Source organism: Molossus molossus, unplaced genomic scaffold (assembly GCF_014108415.1).
Source record: "Molossus molossus isolate mMolMol1 unplaced genomic scaffold, mMolMol1.p scaffold_m16_p_2, whole genome shotgun sequence".
Lineage (NCBI taxonomy): Eukaryota > Metazoa > Chordata > Mammalia > Chiroptera > Molossidae > Molossus > Molossus molossus.
Genome location: NW_023425355.1, coordinates 144972240 through 144990068, shown reverse-complemented (window position 1 = coordinate 144990068; position 17829 = coordinate 144972240).

The window sequence follows — 17829 nt, the reverse complement described above, 5'->3', positions numbered from 1 at the left end:
GGGAGGTGCTGATGCCCACCTCCTACAGGGCCTGGTCGGGATATGTGCTGATGCCCACCTCCTACAGGGCCTGGTTGGGGAGGTGCTGATGCCCACCTCCTACAGGGCCTGGTCGGGGAGGTGCTGATGCCCACCTCCTACAGGGCCCGGTCGGGGAGGTGCTGATGCCCACCTCCTACAGGGCCTGGTCGGGGAGGTGCTGATGCCCACCTCCTACACGGCCTGGTCGGGGAGGTGCTGATGCCCACCTCCTACAGGGCCTGGTTGGGTTACGTGCTGATGCCCACCTCCTACAGGGCCTGGTCGGGGAGGTGCTGATGCCCACCTCCTACACAGCCTGGTGGGAGGATGATGTCTGCTCACTTTGTTCCTCTGTGTCTGAATCGGGGCACCTGAGCATCAGGCTCACACCACAGTGTCTACGGATTGCACCCCGCATTGTAGGATTCAGAGAGGGGCCCCGCCCTCCCAGGTTGTTGAGGGAGGGCGTCAGCTGCTCAAGGGGACCGGGAACACTTCCTGTGCCAGAGCAGGGCGGGCGCAGAGGGACCAGGGAAGAAGGAGCAGAGGCCACCACCCCTTGGGTGGACCCCAGGCCTGTCCCCCTGCCCCCAGGACAGGCGCGGAGAGACCGGCAGAGCCGCACGCTGGCCGCACCCTCGTGGCTCCTGGCTGGGCTTGATCCGCGACCGGGGACCCACTTGGGACTCCCGAATCCGGTGCCTGTGGCCCCCTGGAATTCCCAGGGACAGAAGTAGCCTCCGAATCTGCGGAATGATGGAAAACGCAGTTGAAAATGCCCCCCTCCCGTGGGACGAGAGTCCTTTCAAACGGAATGTACGTTGAACCTCTGAGGCCCTGGTATTAACGCTGAAACCGTACTCTGTGGCCTCGAAGCTGCTTCTTTCTTCGGACGACAGCACTCAGGACGCCGTTCCTTCCTGCTGCGTGGATCTCCGGTCTTTCCGCACAGGGTTACATGGATGTGACTGCACTGCGTGGATCGCGCCAAATTTATGAATAAAAATTCCAGTCCTGCACGCGGCCAGATCCGGTAAAAAAAAGAATTTCTTAGAGCAAAACTAAAACGATCCGGGGGTACGGCAGGTTGTACTGTAATTGAGCTATTTTTACAAAGTATGTGCCCCGGGGGACAGAGGCAAGATGGAAATTTCCCACTTGGATCTAAGGAGTGGCCGCGCTCGGGTGGAAAGAGGGTGGGTGGTATTTTTCCCTTCAGACGTCTCGTGTTGATGTTACAAGCGCGTTTGTGCGCGTTTTCCAAGGCCATGTGTGTGTCTGAAGTCAGTGGCTCGCCGCGGATCTCCGGGGCGTCCACGGAGTGAGGCTGAGGAGGGAGGTGGGGACAGAGGCAGGGAGGGGACAGACTGTTTCCTTCACCGGGCACCTATCCCTGGGGTACAGGGGTTTCCTGTAGCATGAATCAGGCTGTCTTGTCCGTGCATAAGTGATAACCATGGGACTTTCCAGTTGACAGGTGTGAAATCTCCATCTCTTAGGTAGAGTCGAAGGCCCCTGATTCTTCTCCCAAAAGTAAGAGCGAGAGAGACCTTCGTATTCCAGCAACCAGATGAGGGTCTCCCGTGCTCGCGGCGACCCGGACTCTCCCCAGCAGAACCAAAAGGGCTCCCACAGAGCGTCAGAAGAGGCCGATGCAGCCCAGGCGGTCTGGACTGAAATGGGGCCTCCGTGCTCCGACTGGGGTCATCGGAGATGGCATCTGGCCATGGCGCTTGATGATGAGTTATAATGAGTCTTTCGAAGACGCCCCTCTCCTTCCCAATAGCTCAGCCACTTGCAGCTGCAGCCTGAGCCACGCAAGGGGGGACAGGCACCGAGGGCTCAGGGGCCCTGGTTCGCCAGGAACGTGTCAGCGGAGCGCACGTGGGCCCAGGGCTGCGTGCCCATGACCTGTGTGCGGGGTGGCCGGAGGCCGGGGACGGTGTCTCTTTGGCGGTTCTGGACGGTGCAGTCTGCTTTGTCCTGGGAATGGAAGGCATTGAGGGGACATGCAGACCGGGGAGGCGTGAAGAGAGCGGTACTCTGGACCTGTGTCCGGTACTCCGAAGAGAGCGAGGCCTTGCCTACTGTTTTGCTCTCGTCGCTACTGGAAGGGAAGGGGCCCGTGTTTCCTGGGCGGCCCCTGTACCGGGGCCATGTCAGGGGCTGGGGCCGCGGCCGCAGGGTCACTGACGGGAAGCTCCCTTGTCAGCTTGGAGCCAGGGCCACGGGACATTTCGTTCCGAGAAGGACCACGTCCATTTCCATGAAACGATGTGGAGGCGATTTCGAGCCAAGACAATTTGATCTCGTGTCTTTTTATAAGACGATAACTTTTTCATTCTTTTTTTTTTTTTGATAGGTGCTTTAAAATGAAGTCAGGCGTTGTTGTTCCAAAAACAACATTTCATCATTATTTTCTGGCCGCACACCGTGGCCCGCGTTCCCACGACGTCAGGGGATGGAGAGACGAGCTTGTGTGCTGTGGAATTCGGGGTGTCTCTGTGGCGGGGTTCGGATTGCTGGTGTCCCCTGCAGGAGGGGCAGATGGGCAGCTCAGCCAGGCTCAGATGACACTGGACGAGCTGTCACACAGTCCTAGCAGCAGGGGCTTGAATCCCCCCCCCCCCCAGTCCCTGTCGGCTTGAACCTGCACCCTTGTCCGTCTAAAGACACGGTCGGTGTTCAGACCAGACACAGGACAAAACGGTGCAGCTGACAGAGAAATCAGAGACGCTCCCGACTGGGTTGCATTTTCCGCAGGTGCTCGAGGGACAGCCCCCCAGCCCGTCCAGCCTGAGACCCCACGGAGCACCGCGTGCAGCTGCGAGCTAACGCGACTCTTGTGTTAAATCCCACTGTGGTTGCTACTACGGAAGCCGGTGCTTTGCACGTACGCACCAAGGACATTCCCAGCCCCACGTTTCCTTCCAGAACCTTCTTCCGCCTCCGCCGTGAAGAGGGGGATGGCTGTCTACTCTGCCTGATCAAGGACAGCGGAAGGGGCTCCGTGCACCTCTGAGACGTGAGAAGGGCCCAGGTGCAGTGGGCCCTCTGACTCCCCGGGAGCCCAGCCAGGACCGCGGAGGGGAGGGGGCAGGTGACATGCACACGTGTGGGTGCCGCCCAGGCCCCCTGCAGCCTCATGTCACCCACACCGCTGTCCAGCCAGGGGTCTGAGACCAACGCGTGGACACGGCCCTCCAGCCACGCCGCTCGGCACAGGAAGTGAGCGGAGAGGAGCCCTCCCCGGGGAGCCGAGTGCGGGCAGCGTAGTGTCCTGTTTGAAGTCCCCCGGATCAGCACGGACGCGTGTCCCAGCAGAGCGCGTGCTGTGGCTTTGGGGCTGGGGGTGGCGGAAGGTCGCAAGTCCTTGCAGGGATGGCGAGGGACAGCGGAGCGTCCTGGAAGGTGTGGTCAGGGGCGCCCAGGGGTCCAGAGCACTGGGGGGTCAGAGAAGGGTCCCGCGTGGAGCGGCTGCCCCCCCCCCGGTGACGTGGGGAACAGTCTCCCTGCGGAACGGCGCGGCCGGCTCAAGCCCGTGTCGAAGGGGCCACCTGCCTGAGCTGCCCACGTGGTCAGAGCCGCGGCCGGAGCCGAGGAAGGACCCGTCACGAGACCCAGCCCCGCGTGCGTGTAGAAGCTGGACCGGCACCTTCGTCCCAGGCAGCACCTGATTCTCCATGAAGGACGTGTCTTCCGGGTGCAGCTCGATCCCGGTGACGTCAGGAGGACGTGGGGCGAATGGACGCAGCAAGCAAACTGCGACCCGCTCGTGGAGGGCGGGGTGGAAGGGGGACGGGCCCGGCCGGTTAGCTCAGCGGTTAGAGCATCGGCCTGCGGGTTCGATGAGTCCCGGGTTCGATTCGGCCAAGGGCACCGACCTCGGTTGCGGTGGGTCCCCGGCCCTGGTCGGGTCGTGCAGGAGGCAGCCAGTCACTGTGTCCCTCTCCCATCGATGTCTCCCTCTTTCTCTCCCTCCCACTCTATCTGACGACAAATAGAAACATATCCGTGGGTGAGGATTAAGTAAATAAAATAACAAGGATTCCGGGACCAGAGAAGTGGGGACTGCCGTGATACCGGAGCCAGCGCGTGGGCGGGACGGGGAGCCCCGTGGACACGCTGTACTGACTGTAGGGTGTCGGGCTGGTGCTAGACTTATGGGGGGACCCCCGCATCAGGTACAGAAACGTCCAACCACGATGCTGCACCCCGGAACAAGATCTCCTATTGTATGTCAGTTTTAAAAGCACTTACAAATGAAGGCGGATGCGAGGGCCAGTGTGGAACCTCATGTCGCGACCGCGGAAAGACGGACGGTGGCTCCTCAGACCCGATCAAACGTCTGTGCCCACCTGGGGGTCGTGCCCACGGGCCTTGGGTACACGGAGCTGCCGGGAGTCTTCCGCGTTGACCTGCGCTCCCCCCGCAGGGACCCAGGACAGCAAAGGGCTCGCTTACCTCCGTGCCATTGGGGGCCGAGGCTCTTGTAAGAAAGAGGGACCCCAGTGGGACCCATAGAAACCAGGGGGCGTCCTAAGGACTTGTCCTAACAGAAGGTGCCGCCCGCTGAGAACCGAAGGCAGAGACGGTCCAGACGACGGGGTCTGGGATCCGGGGAGTCCCGGCGGAGGAACACACCTGGTGCCTGGCCTGCGTTTGATGAGTCAGGAGAAGGAACGAAACCGCACACAGATCTGAGCCCGGAGCCGCAGGGAAGGATCCCAGACCCGACGCCTCGGGAACTCACGGACCACACGCCGGTTCCGGAAATGCCGGGGCCCATCCGGCGTGTGCTCGGGCCTCCTCGGTTCCGAGGGGCCGCCTGGGGGTTCTGTGGCTGTCCCTGCGGCACTCGGGGGGCTGTGTTGGGACAGGGCAGCTGCTTGTGTCTGTCGCCTGGGTCGTCAGATCCAAGGGCCTTGTCTGGGTCTTGTTCTCCTCTGGACGCCAGAGCCCGGGGCGGAGCCGGAGCGGGACGTCCTGGGTGAGACCCCGGCGCCCGACAGGGTCAGGGTGGGTGACGGACGCACGGAGCTGCCAGAGCAGTGTGGGCACTGCCCACCGAGGAGCGGACGGGGTGGTTTCAGACATGGGCACAGATCCCTGCCGCTCTCCACGAACAACCGCTGGGCCTCGGTGCCCGCCTCGGTGACCGAGCACGGCGGGGCGCTCCCCGTTGCTCCTGAAGCCGGCCCCCCGATGCCGCGGCTTGTCTGGGGACAGTGGCTCCTGGAGGTCTGAGTGTTTGTGTGACAGGTGTGGTGCCCGAGGTCGCTGCGTGCGGGGACCAGGTGGAGACCAGAGAGCCACGGAGGAAGAGAGCTCAGGCAGGGGCCCAGCCATGTCACCATCCCGCCCACCAGACACCAAAGACGTGAGTGCAGACGCCTGCAAGGTGACCGGCCCCGCCTGCGTCGCCGCCGGTGGGGTCCGCGTGGTCGCCTGTGCCTGAGCGGGATGAATGTGGGGTCGTGAGCCCCGGCCCGGGACCCGGCTGGTCTGTGACACAGTGAGGGTGCCCCGGCTCCGCTGTGGACTGGGGTGTGACGTCGGCCCAAAGCCACACCTCTGGGAAGTCCCTTCCGCTGCGTCACTGAACCAATGCCGATCCCTCAGCCTGGGCGGTTCCGCTCAGGTTAACGGAAGGCTTCATGTACCAGGCGGTTTGTCATGCCGTGGACATGGTCGGTAATGGTCCACCTCTGATTTCTGTGTAAACTCACTTTGCTTGGTGGACGCCTAGGATTGGAATATATTTTTAAAGAGCCCTGGCCGGTTTGGCTCCGCGGTGAGAGCGTCGGCCTGCGGTCTGGAGAGACCCGGGTTCGGTTCCCGCTAAGGGCACGTACCTCGGTTGCAGTTTGTCCCCGGCCCTGGTTGGTCGTGCGGGTGGCAGCCACTCGATGTGTCCCTTTCACATCGATGTTTCTCTCTCTTTCTTCCTCTCTCTCCCTCCCACTGTACCTGAACAAAAAATGGAAAAATGTTCTTAGGTGAGGATAAAAAAATAAAAAACTCAGTCATGTCCGGCCGGTGTGGCTCAGTGGTTAAACATCGACCCTGCACCACAAGGTCGCCGGTTCGATTCCCGGTCAGGGCACATGCCCAGGTGGTGGGCTGATCCCCAGTGGGGGGCGTGCAGGAGGCGGCCCATCGATGTTCTCTCTCATCCATGTTTCTCTCTCTCTCTCCCTCTCCCTTCCTCTCTCTCTAACATCAATAAAGGAAAAAATATTTAAAAAAAAAAAAGAAAGGAACTTAGTCCCTAGGATTCGTAGAAAGCCCCGGTGGGGACGGCCCTTCGGAAGGGTCCCTACACAGGTCCTCTTCCTGCAGCCAATGGGGGAGTGGCCCTGGTCCCAGACGGCTGCTTTAGGAGCCTCACTGAAGTGGGTTACAAAGCAGAGGGACGGCCCTGGGCCCTGGCATCACCGTGCCCTTGGACTGTGGGTTCAAGGTCAGCAGACCCAGCAGAGCACGGCTGCCTTCGCGAGACTGCAGGAGGGGCTGGCGTTTCTGCTGCGCAGCTCAGAGCGGCCGGGGCTCCGCCTGCCGTCTGTCCCGTCTGCCGGGCCCTCAGCGGAGCGAGGCGGGTTCGCGGGGCACCTCCGGGCATCGCTGCCGCGGGCCGTCTGCAAAGCCAGGGCCCTGCCGTGCCCGGCTCCTGGGCGGGCCTTCACTCTGACCGCACGCTTTTGGTCTGAGACTGAATCCAGGATGTCGGAAAACACCATCACGAACCTAACGCGGGCATCAAGTCCATCTCTCTGCTTATCCCAGGAGCACAGCTTTGTCCTGAGAAGGCCCGTCCAGGTCAGCCCTGTCCCTGCGTTCTGCTGCGGCAGGGACCCGGGGTGCCCGGGATGGCTTCACAGAGACCCCAGCATCGCCCTGACCCCCGTTGTCAGAACGGACTGCGTTGATGCGGAGAAGATATGAGCAGAACTGTCAGGAAGTTGTGGAGGAGACACAGGAAGAAGTTAAAGGGTTGCATTTTAAAGCCTCGGGACAGCAAACGGGATTCCTTGTAAAATCCGTTCCGCGGCCTGATTTCCTGGAATGTCAGAATTGTTCCTTCAGGGACCTCATGACCAAACCACACACGCGGATACGATGGGCTTCAGAGAGGACAGGTCAGGATTTTTTTTCCCCTTAATTGCATTTTCTTGTCGCCTCAAGCGTGAAGATTTGTGACATCAGAACAATTAGTTCTGCAGTAAAAAATGTCATTCAAGGTTTGTCAACTACCGAGGAACGTCCAGGGCGTGTGTGCGCTCCCCCGAAAACCTGAAGTGGGTGCAGGGTCACCCCTTGAAAAGCAAGTAAAGCTCACGGCTGGTCTGGCTCAGCGGTTAGAGCGTTGGCCCACAGACCGGAGAGTCCCGGGTTCGGTTCCCGCGAAGGGCACGTACCTCGGTTGCAGTTTGTCGCCGGCCCCAGTTGGGGTCGTGTGAGTGGCTACCACTCGATGTGTCTCTCTCACGTCGATGTTTCTCTCTCTCTCTTCCTCTTGCACTGTCTGAGGATAAATGCAAAAATGTCCTCAGGTGAGGGTAAAAAGATGAAGAAAACAAGCTCACAGCAGATGGAAGGTGCCCTCTGAGGGACAGAGTGGGTCTCCAGGCGTCTCCCCGTGTGACTTTCCTACAGAGACGCCCTTTCCCAACCTCCCACGTCGTGGGTGCTCCGTGCCGCCGGAGACAGAGGTACAGTGTGCGTTCTCGGCCGTTGCTGACCTGGCAGCGCAGACCCATCGGATGCGGGTTCGGGCGTGGCGGGGCTGTCTCGCCCACGGCTGCCGAATTTCGTCTGTGATCGAAACCAAAGGCTGGACAGCAGACCTCCGGGGTTGGCGCTGTGGGCTTTGCAGGAAGCGATGCCTTTTTGGGGGCCAGGTGTGCGTCGTCCCTCGGCCCGTCCTGTGTGAGGAGTCGGTCTACCTGCAGTGACCGTAATTCTCTAAATTGAAGAGTGAGCCAGACATGGGGGCAGAGAGATGGGCAGAGTCGACCTCCTCTCCTTGCTTAAAAGGGGTAACGTGAGTGACCACATTCTGACTCCAGGCAAGGAAAAAACTCGCAAAAATGTCAAGCCTCCGGAAGTCAGCATGACGTGCAAGTCCTTGGGTCCCCAGACAGGAACCCCACGCTTTTATCTTAAATGTGCCTCGGGTCGTTTGGTGACGCGCCCGTGTGTCCTGAGATCCAAATGCAACGCGCTGATCACAGGCTGCGTGTCAGTGTCTGCCGGCCGTGGTGGGGAGGACAGCACGTGCTGGGCAGGGGGTTGGGCCCTGGTAGTTTCCGGTGGCTATTATAAGGCAAGAGGCAGGGGTTTCGCTTGCACCGCCGGAGATGTGTGGACCTGTGTCACCTGGGATGCTCCTGCGTCGCACCTTGTCTCCTGGAGATCTGCTCTCTGCTGCAGGAAGGATCAAGCAGCGTTGTGCGTGTACGGCACGTCGTGTAACACAGCAGGACACCGGCGCTTCCCTTTCACGTGGATCCGCACGTGGCCACGGGTGATGCGGTTTTACTGGAACGAGAGATGTCGGCATCGGCGTAGACAGAGTTATGCCTCAACGTTCCCGTTTCATCGCTTGCATTTTCAGGAAGGAAGCAAGTGCCCATGTGTTCCCCGTGACTCTCACATGCCTTTCTTGTCTCGTCCTGGAACAGCCCCGCCCTGGGTTTGCAGGAGGAGGCATCGGCGCCCCATTGTGAGCACAGACGGGGCGCTCCGTGCACAGCTCAGTTGCTGTGTGACTTCAGGCAGGTGCGCTAACCTCTCTGGGCCTCAGTTCCCACATTTGCCCAGCAGGTATAACGAGGGTACCACCCACTCACGGGATCGTCGTGAGAATTAAACACAACAATTGAAGGTTGCTAGAACCGTGCGCGAGGGAGACGGGGGCGACCCCCCACGATGTGTGAGGATGGAGGGAGCAGAAGGCTCAGACTCCAGTTAATGTTCCCGAGGCCCCAGGAGTGTGTTCACGCTTCGGGGACGGTGTGGTTCCGGGGTCCGCTCTGAGGACACTGCTTTGGTGGGGGGGTTCTGGGTTCTCACCCCAGCGTTGGGGAGCGAGGCATGGGACACGTCCCTCTTAGAGCTGATTTCTTTATGAGTGGACATCGGGGCTCTCAGTGTAATCCCTCTGCCCCTCGGGGAAGGGCCAGAATCACCTAACGCACGAGTGGGTAAAAATCCCCGCAGGGCCGGCCGGTGTGGCTCAGTGGTGGAGCGTCAACCCTGCACCAAGCGGTCGCCGGTTCGATTCCCGGCCAGGGCACAGGCCCAGATTGTGGGCCTGATGTCCAGTGGGGGGCATGCAGGCGGCGGCCAGTCGATGTTCTCTCTCATCCATGTTTCTCTCTCTCTCCCTCTCCTTTCGTCTCTCTAAAAGTCAATATAGAAAAAAATATTTTTTAAAAAAAATCCCAGCAGGCTGAAAACTCCGTGGTTGCCTGACTTCCCAGGTGGAGGGGAACTTCCTCGCTCTGACCGATGCAGGTACCCAGTGGACACACCATCCTTGAGACAAGGACATCGGGTCTCCAAGGAGAGGCCTCCCAGCGGCTCTGACCGATATCGAATACGTCTTGTTCTTTTTATTTCTTGCATTTCACGATGGCAGGAATTTCTGTCTCTGGACGGATTCGGGTCATCTGCGTCTCTGTTTCTCAGTGGAGTCAGAGAAAACAAGAACAGACATGGAGCTCTCTGGAGAGGAGAGGCAGAATTGCAAAGAAATCAAGCAGGGCCAACGTCCACTCTCCACACAGGTAGAAAGTATAAACCAAACTCCAGATTCAGGGTAGGGAATTTGATATATTCCTGGCAAAGGCACCTTCTGCCTGTAAGAAATCAGATGTGAACAATTTCGGGACATTAAGTAGCTTATAAAAAAATATTTTCGGAGTGGAGTGCAGGAATGAGCCGTAGCCATACGCTATAAATTTCCTGAGAATTCTCTGGAGTTGAAAGGCAAAGGAATTTTGACTTTGGCACCATGTGCGGAAGAGCTGGCCCAGCCCGGCCCGTTTCAAAGACGGTTCAAACTCTCACTTAATCCGAAAACATGTTTTTTTCCACCAGGCTCAAAAATGTGGCTTAGTTTATTTACCAAGACATTTTAATTCTTTACATCGCAAGGGAAAATGTAGATTTGACACACACGTAAGGAATGGGGGTTCAGTTACGAGGAGGGGTTGCCTGCAGGGGGCCCTGTCGAGGCCAGTGTCTGGGTGTTCGCGCTCTTGTGAGGTTCTCTGCCTCACGGATCCCGGTTAGTCTGTGCGACTGGAAGAAGGAACAGGCCCTTTTCGTTCTGTGTTTTTTAAATATTTTTATCCTCAACCAAGGACATTTTTGCATTTATCTTCAGATAGAACGAGAGGGAGAGAGGAAGGAAGAGAGAGAGAGAGAAACATCGACGTGAGAGAGACACATCGACTGGCTGCCACCCACACGACCCCAACCGGGGCCAGGGACAAACTGCAACCGAGCTACGTGCCCTTAGCGGGAACCGAACCGGGTCTCTCTGGACCGCAGGCCGACGCTCTAACCACTGAACCACACCAGCCAGGGCTCTTTGTGTATAAAAAAGGAGTTTGAGACCGTAGAGCGGGGGCCCATGCTGGCAGAATGTGGGGTCCTCCTCTGCGTGTTAGAACCCGTGGCTGCTGTGGACAAGCAAGGGAAACAGAAGCTAGCTTTTGGACCCCATTGCAAACAAAAGTATGTGTTTGGCACCCTAATCCTTGCTGAGAGGCAGCGTATGAAATCTCAGCATTTAACAACGTCCACCGACCTGCGTGTTTTGCTTCTGCTCTGCAAACAGTAGAGGTGCAAAGACTTTCTCCTGGGTCGTAACACAGTTTCCTCCAGGGGGACATCCAGAGAGCGGGCCCGGGTTTCTGCCTGTCCGTGGGCCTGTCTCCTAACCCGCCCTTTGAAAGCACCTTCTCGGAAAGGTTTCGTTGGCCGAACGTACGTAAACAGGCATTAGAGTCGGTCCCCTGCACATAATCCAGACCCGACGGGTTACGATACAGCTGGGTTCCTACGGCGGGCGGAGGGGGCCTTTTCTCCTTCGACGCCTACTCTGTAGGAAGGAACATTCCCGCTGTCTCCGGGCTTCAAACCCCGGCTGGCTCCTTCCGGACCTTGGACATCAGCCCGATTTCTGGCATCGCTGACCATGTGGCCGCTGGAGCGGTGTCCCTGGTCCCGTCGCCGGAACGATGACATTTGAAGGGGTTGTCTGCAGACCTGGTTCCTTCGGACATGCGCCCACACCTGCCACGCCGAGGCCTCCGTGGCCGCCCCTCCCTGCCCCACGTTCCATGTGTGCGGGGGGCTGTCCCCTCCGCGGGTCACACAGCGTCCCGACGACCTGTCCGTGCACCAGGCAGTGTCCGACGTGTCCGACGGCAGCTCCCACTCGCCCAGCGTGCTCAGTACACACCTGACAGCGGGGAGAAGCCCTTGGAGACAGTACGTGCACACGCCCACGTTACGGGAAAGGCAGAAGGAATCCGACACAGAACTCGATCCCGTAGCACAAGGACGCAGATGCCCAGGGCCTGCTTTATTTCTTATTAGGTGAATAACGGAAACTCAGTCCTACTCGGTTTTATTACCTTGTAGCCGAACAGAGACGTGTGGGCTCCACAGGACACCTAACTGTCAGCACGAATACTCTCCGCAGGCCGAAGCCGGGCGACGTGATGTTCTCAGGCCTCGTCCCCACTGCCGAGCGGAAGCACACATCCCGTCGTGAGAAATATGGAGATGAGGTCATCCGCGCATGTGGCTTGATATTATTTTAATTTTTCCCTTTATTTATTTTAGAAAGAGAGAGGAAGGGAGAGGGAGAGATAGAAACGTTGATGAGAGAGAACCTCAATTGGCCGCCTCCTGCACGCCCCCCACTGGGCATCGGGCCCACAACCTGGGCAGGTGCCCTGACCGGGAATCGAACCGGTGACCTCTTGGTGCAGGGTCAACGCTCCACCACTGAGCCACACCGGCTGGACTGATACTATTTTTACATAAAGGTTCCAGGGAGGATGTTAAAACGAACCCTGCTGGCAAGGGAGCCCAGCAAGGTGGTGGCATGGACGTAAATTACGTCGCTCTGTCGACACTATGTTATCTTGTCCACTTTGGGCCCAGCTTTTAACGTGACTCTTCTTAATGCCTGGTGGCGTCCAGGCAGAGAAAGTTTTCCTAAAAGTATAGAAAAGGTCTGTCCTAAAGGTGTCAGATTTCTTTCAGTGGTTATCCCCCACTTGGCAGACTTGAGAAACAGAATTTTTTAGATTTTGAAACCATGGTTTCCGATGACCGTTGACAGTGGATATGGTTTTGTATGAGTTTCGGGTGCCGGCACTGTGGTTAGACAGTCATGTGCTTCACAAAGGGGTCCCGGGATGCCTCCAGGAATATTTCAAAGGTTTCTCCCCAGACATACAGCGTAGCCCTGGATGTGTCATGACTCAGCCTTTCCTCCGACGGCGCTGGGCCTCTGGCCGCCTTCCTATGCCCCGCCCTTCCCACGGACGCGGGCTCCGTTCGTGTCTCGCACACGGAGCTCCGCTGCTTCAGGCTGAGGACGGAGGAGCACAGAGCGGCCCGGACTCCCCCAGCGGCTGGAATGGCGCCTCGGTCACCCCTGGGGGCAGCTGTGTTCCTCCCTGGGCGGCGGCTCTAAGACACGTCCAGTTTGCTCTCATGGGACTGTCAGAAGTATACCGGTAGGTACACCTGTTACTCAGCATGGAAGCTTTGGGGAGTGCCCATCACCCCATCCCCGAGACGGGGCGTCCCAGCGGGTCGCAGTCCAAGATCGTGCATGGCTTGCATCCACACAGACGTCACCCACAGGAATGCCAGTAGGTATCTTGGGCCAGGGCGAGCGTACCCCCGAAACACTTCTGTGGCGTTTAAAGTCCCTCCCAGCTAATGCGCGGGGACAGCCGTCAGAGTCGGGGTTGCACGTGGTGCAGTGAGCGGGAGCGGGAGGGACCCCACTGGGGTGAGGAGAGGGTTGTAGCAGGAACCCAGTGGACGTGTGCCCAGGTGAAGATCTGGGAGCTGTCCGGTGCAGAGTTGGACAATGACTAAGACGTAGGTGAAATTATGCCTCAATTTTTAAAAAGTCCAGTCATTTCAGATTGTAGGGAGACGTCTGATTTCGTAGCACGGGGAGCACCCGCCTTGCGGACAGCAGGAGGTGCTGGGGAACGCGAGGCCTCCCAGAGGTCTGGAGGAAGGCTGCTTCGTCCCTGGTGTTGGTGAGGAGCAAGGATGGAGCCCGCCCTCGGGCCTCTTCCGGCCCCCGGACCTTGTTCTGCACGGTGTTCCTTCCCCGCCTGCGGTGTCCCTTAGCCATCAGCGTGAGGACAGGCGAGGCTGGGAACCCTTCTAGAGCCCGTGTGCTGTGGGGACTCCAGCCACTCCCTGGGGTGCCGTGCCCAGTCCCGCCATGCACATGCTGGGAAGTCACCTCTCTGATCCTTCACAGATGGACCCTCAGGCGTCCCCGCACCCCCCTCTGCCTTCAGGGGCGGGGGGCTGAGCCGGCTGCTCTCAGGTCAGACGGCTCTGTAACGGGTCATGGCCCGGGGTGGGGGGCAGGTACTGGGCAGGACGGAAGTCTCATTTATTGCAAACTGCACACACGCCTTCCTTCCTTCCTTCCTTCCTTCCTTCCTTCCTTCCTTCCTTCCTTCCTTGTTGTTAATCTGCACCTGGGGGTGTTTTTCCACTCGTTTTTAGACAGAGTGGAAGGGAGGGAGGCGGGGATTGAGAGAAACATTGATGTCAGAGACACATGGATTGGTTGCCTCCCACAGGACGCCGACCCAGATAGCGGACAGAACCTGTGACCCAGGTAGGTGCCCTTGACCGGGAATCGAACCCGAGACCCTTCAGTGTGCGGGCCGAGGCTCTAACCGCTTAGCAACCCCACCTGGCTGCCTCTTCTTGAAGGACAGGCAGACGGTCGCTGGCTGGGACTCTGACCTCATCTCACAGTCACGTGTCCGTGCTCTGAGTGGTCACTTCCGGGGGTCCACGTCCGCGTCTGGAAGGGAACTGTCCTCGAAAGAAAAGAGCAGAGTAAGGTCCCTCACTCACTAAATAAACCAACTGACTTCCTGAAACGGTTCCAAGTCGCACCCCCAAATTCTCAAACGTGGATCCCTAGCCGGGCCGAGCGCAGAGCTCACCCCTGGGGGGCTGAGGCCGCAGGGGAGCGACCCCCGAGCATCTGCAAGAGGGGCTGCACTGTGGACCTCAGTCAGTGAGCCTCACGCCGTGACAAAGGGGGCGAGCTGCTGAAACCCGGGGTGCCCCTGCCTGGTGCTGGGGAGGAGAAGGGGGCATGTGGCGGCGGGCTGGGGGCGGCTCCTTTTCCTCGTCTTGTTTAACGGGGCCCTGACCTTCAAAGCACTTGTGTAAGCGAAGGAGTTTAAACGATGCATTCCTGTACTGGGGTGCACCCAGTTCTCACCCCATCCTCTCCCCCCGAGCCCTGTGTTGCGGTCTCTGGGAGGCAGGCATGACGTGACCTTTCTGAGCGACGGGAGTCCCCGGGCACGGGCCGCAGAGACCACTGATTGTGTGGCTTGTGCGCCGTCCCTCGGCCGCCTGGCCCGTGCTGGGACACACACGAGAACGTGCGGGAGGACAGCCCAGCAGGCTCGGCTACTACCTCTGCCTTCAGCTGTGCGGCTGCCCTGCCATCTCCGCCCACACCGGACCAGAACTGCGTGACTTCCCGGCAAAGGCCAGCTGGCCAGTGGGCCCACCTGGTCAAGCGTCCTGCAGACGCCTCAGCGGGGACGTGCTCTGGACCCTAGGACGGGGACCTCGCATCTGCGGTGGCATCCGCAGACCCTGTCCACGGTAACTCTGAGCGTCTTCCGAATCCACGACCGTCTACCCAGGTTCACCTGCACCACCCACGGTGCGGGCCATCTGCAGGCTCACCTGGGCAGGTCCGCAATCACACGCCACTCAGCCGCTGCCCGTCCTCGGCATTTTTAGAAACAATGTTTAAAGAGCAGTTCTAGCCCGGCCGGTGCGGCTCACTGGTGGAGCGTCGTCACAGGGACTGAGAGGTCGCAGTTCCATCCCCGGTCAGGGCACAGGCCCGGGTTGTGGGCTCGATCCCCAGTAGGGGGCGTGCAGGAGGCGGCCGATGGATGTTTCTCTCTCACATGGATGCTTCTCTCTCTCCCTGCCTCTCTCTAAAAAAAAAATCAATAAAAACATATTTTAAAATAAATAAATAAAGAGCAGTTTTAGGCCTGGCCCATGTGGCTTAGTTGTTGAGCGTCAACACTGCACCAAGAGGTCGCTGGTTCGATTCCCGGTCAGGGCACATGCCCAGGGTGTGGGCCCGATCCCCAGTGGGGGGCGTGCAGGAGGCGGCCCATCGATGTTCTCTTTCATCTGTGTTTCTGTCTCTCTCTCCCTCTCCCTTCCTCTCTCTCTCAAATCAATAAAGAAAAAGAAATTTTTTTTTTAAAAAAAGAGTTTTCGGTGTACAATGACATTGACAGTGAGATACAGAGATTTCCCATCCACCCCGCCCCCATCCACACCTGGGCCGCGTCCCCTCCCTCTGCACCCCCAGCACCGTGGTTCACCTGTTGCAGCTGATGAGCCTGGTGGACACGGCCTGACCACCAGAGGCCCCGTTCCCAGGAGGGCTCCCCTCGGGGCTGTGCAAGCCGTGGACAAGTATGAGGACACGGGCCCGTCCCTGCAGTACCGTCCGGAGCGGGCAGAGGGCGCTCACAATGCCCTGAGCTCCCGTCATCCGCCCCTCCCCCCCCCACGCGTGGGAACCACTGTTCTGCTGCTGTTAGGACTCCGCTCTCAGCGAGCTGGGCGCACACGCGCGGGCCCTTCCCCGTTTGGCTTCTTTCCCGGAGTCTCGCGCGTGTACGCGTCCTCGCGTCCCTGCGGGTGTTTTATCACATGTCCTTAGTGACCTTTGTCAGCGTTAGTGATGGGGGCGTCTCAGCGTGTCCCGGGTGGACTGGACCCTCCCATCTGAGCCCCCTGAGCTCCTTCCTCGTGTCCTTGCTCTTCTCGGAACAGCCACCGGGCTGGATGGCCGTGCTGGGTCCTACCTCCGTGTTTGCGGTAGAATTTGAAGGTGCGTGTTTGTCCCTCGCGAGATTTGGCTTTGCGTGTTTTTTCAAATTGATCTCATATGTTATATTCGTTTTGTTGAGTCGTTCCGTGTACAAGGAAACGCATCTGTCCTTGGTGGGGGCGGGCGTCCACTCGTGTCACGAGCCGGGGTGTTTCCATCACCTGAAACATGATGTGGGCCCCCTTCGGAGTCCACGGGCGACACTGCCGTCACCCCTCCAGGGAGCAGCCGAATGCAAATTCTCATTACCGTTGGTCCCCGGAAAAGCGAACTGAAACCACAGTGAGCTAGCAGCCCACGGGGCACGGACAGTGAAGTGGATTCGGCCAGAACGGTGGACACTGAAGACGGGCCCCAGCAGGTGAGCCTCCGCGGCCGGCACGCGCGGCGGGCGGGGTGCGTTCTCGCCAGCACTGGGCAAAGGACTTGGCTTTTCCCGAGGGTGCACGCGGCGCCTGTGTGAACAGCTGCACGTGTCCACGCACGGACGGACGGACACACGGATGCGCGGATGGACGCGCGCCCTTTAGCCGGGTCCTTCACAGCGCAACCGAACTGCGCGCTGTCACCGTGTCCCTCCGCAGGAGGAAGGAGAACGGACAGACACACCGACAGGCACTCAGCCATAGAACAGGGACTTGTTACAGCAGCAGCATGTTGGGTCTGCAGGTCGGACGCGGAGGGAAGGACCAGGTCCCGACAGCAGGCACCGCGCGTGCGCTCAGGGCGCGCACGGGGGCCACTCGGGCCCGGGAACCCAGCGCAGGCCGTGGGGTTGCATCTGTGCCGTATGAGGCGTGGCCCGTGCGCGGTGTTCGGGGACGGGGTGATGTTCACTGAGCATCAGGTTCCTACGACACTGTTGCTGTGGTTCATTGTGGTTTATTTGTTCTGCTTGTGAGATTTCACTGGGTAGACGGATAAGATCCAACCGGCGGGCTGAAGTCTACCGACCCCATAAGCTTTAGTTATTTCTTTCGTTCTTAAGCCTCACCCGAGGATATTTCTCCATCAATCTTCACATAGAGTGGGAAGGAGGGACAGAGAGAGAAAGTGCATTGACTGGTTGTCTCCCGCAGGGCCTGACAAGGGGGTGGCGCACAGCGACCCAGGTCCGTGCCCTTGACCGCAATCGGTCCCCTGGCTCTTTGGTCCGCGGGCGACGCCCTCACCGCTGAGCCAAACCAGCCAGGTCCCCATCAGCTTTAAGTTGTTATCACAACAGTCCAGACTGCGGACTCCAGGTACCTGGATGTCAGCTTCCAGAGCACGGTGCACCGGCTGCCCTCTGGGGGCCAACCCTGGCCCACACTTGTCTCCTGGAATAAAGTTTTATTGACACACATCACATCTGTCCGTTTGCGGGCCGTGTCTGTGCTACAAGGGCAGGGGTGAGAAGTTCCCACACAGGGCACGTGCCCTGCAGAGCCGGGCTATTGACTGCTCAGGCCTTCCCAGGAAAGTTCTGCAGAAAAGCGCTTGGACCAGGCCGTGAATAAAAACCGTAACCTAAAAGTCGGAGCTGGGCGCATGAAGCAAAGACAGCCTCCGGACGGTAGCCGGGAAGTGCAAAGGGGAAAGAAATGATGTCCGGGATCCCCCAGAAGCAGTTGACACTATTCCAG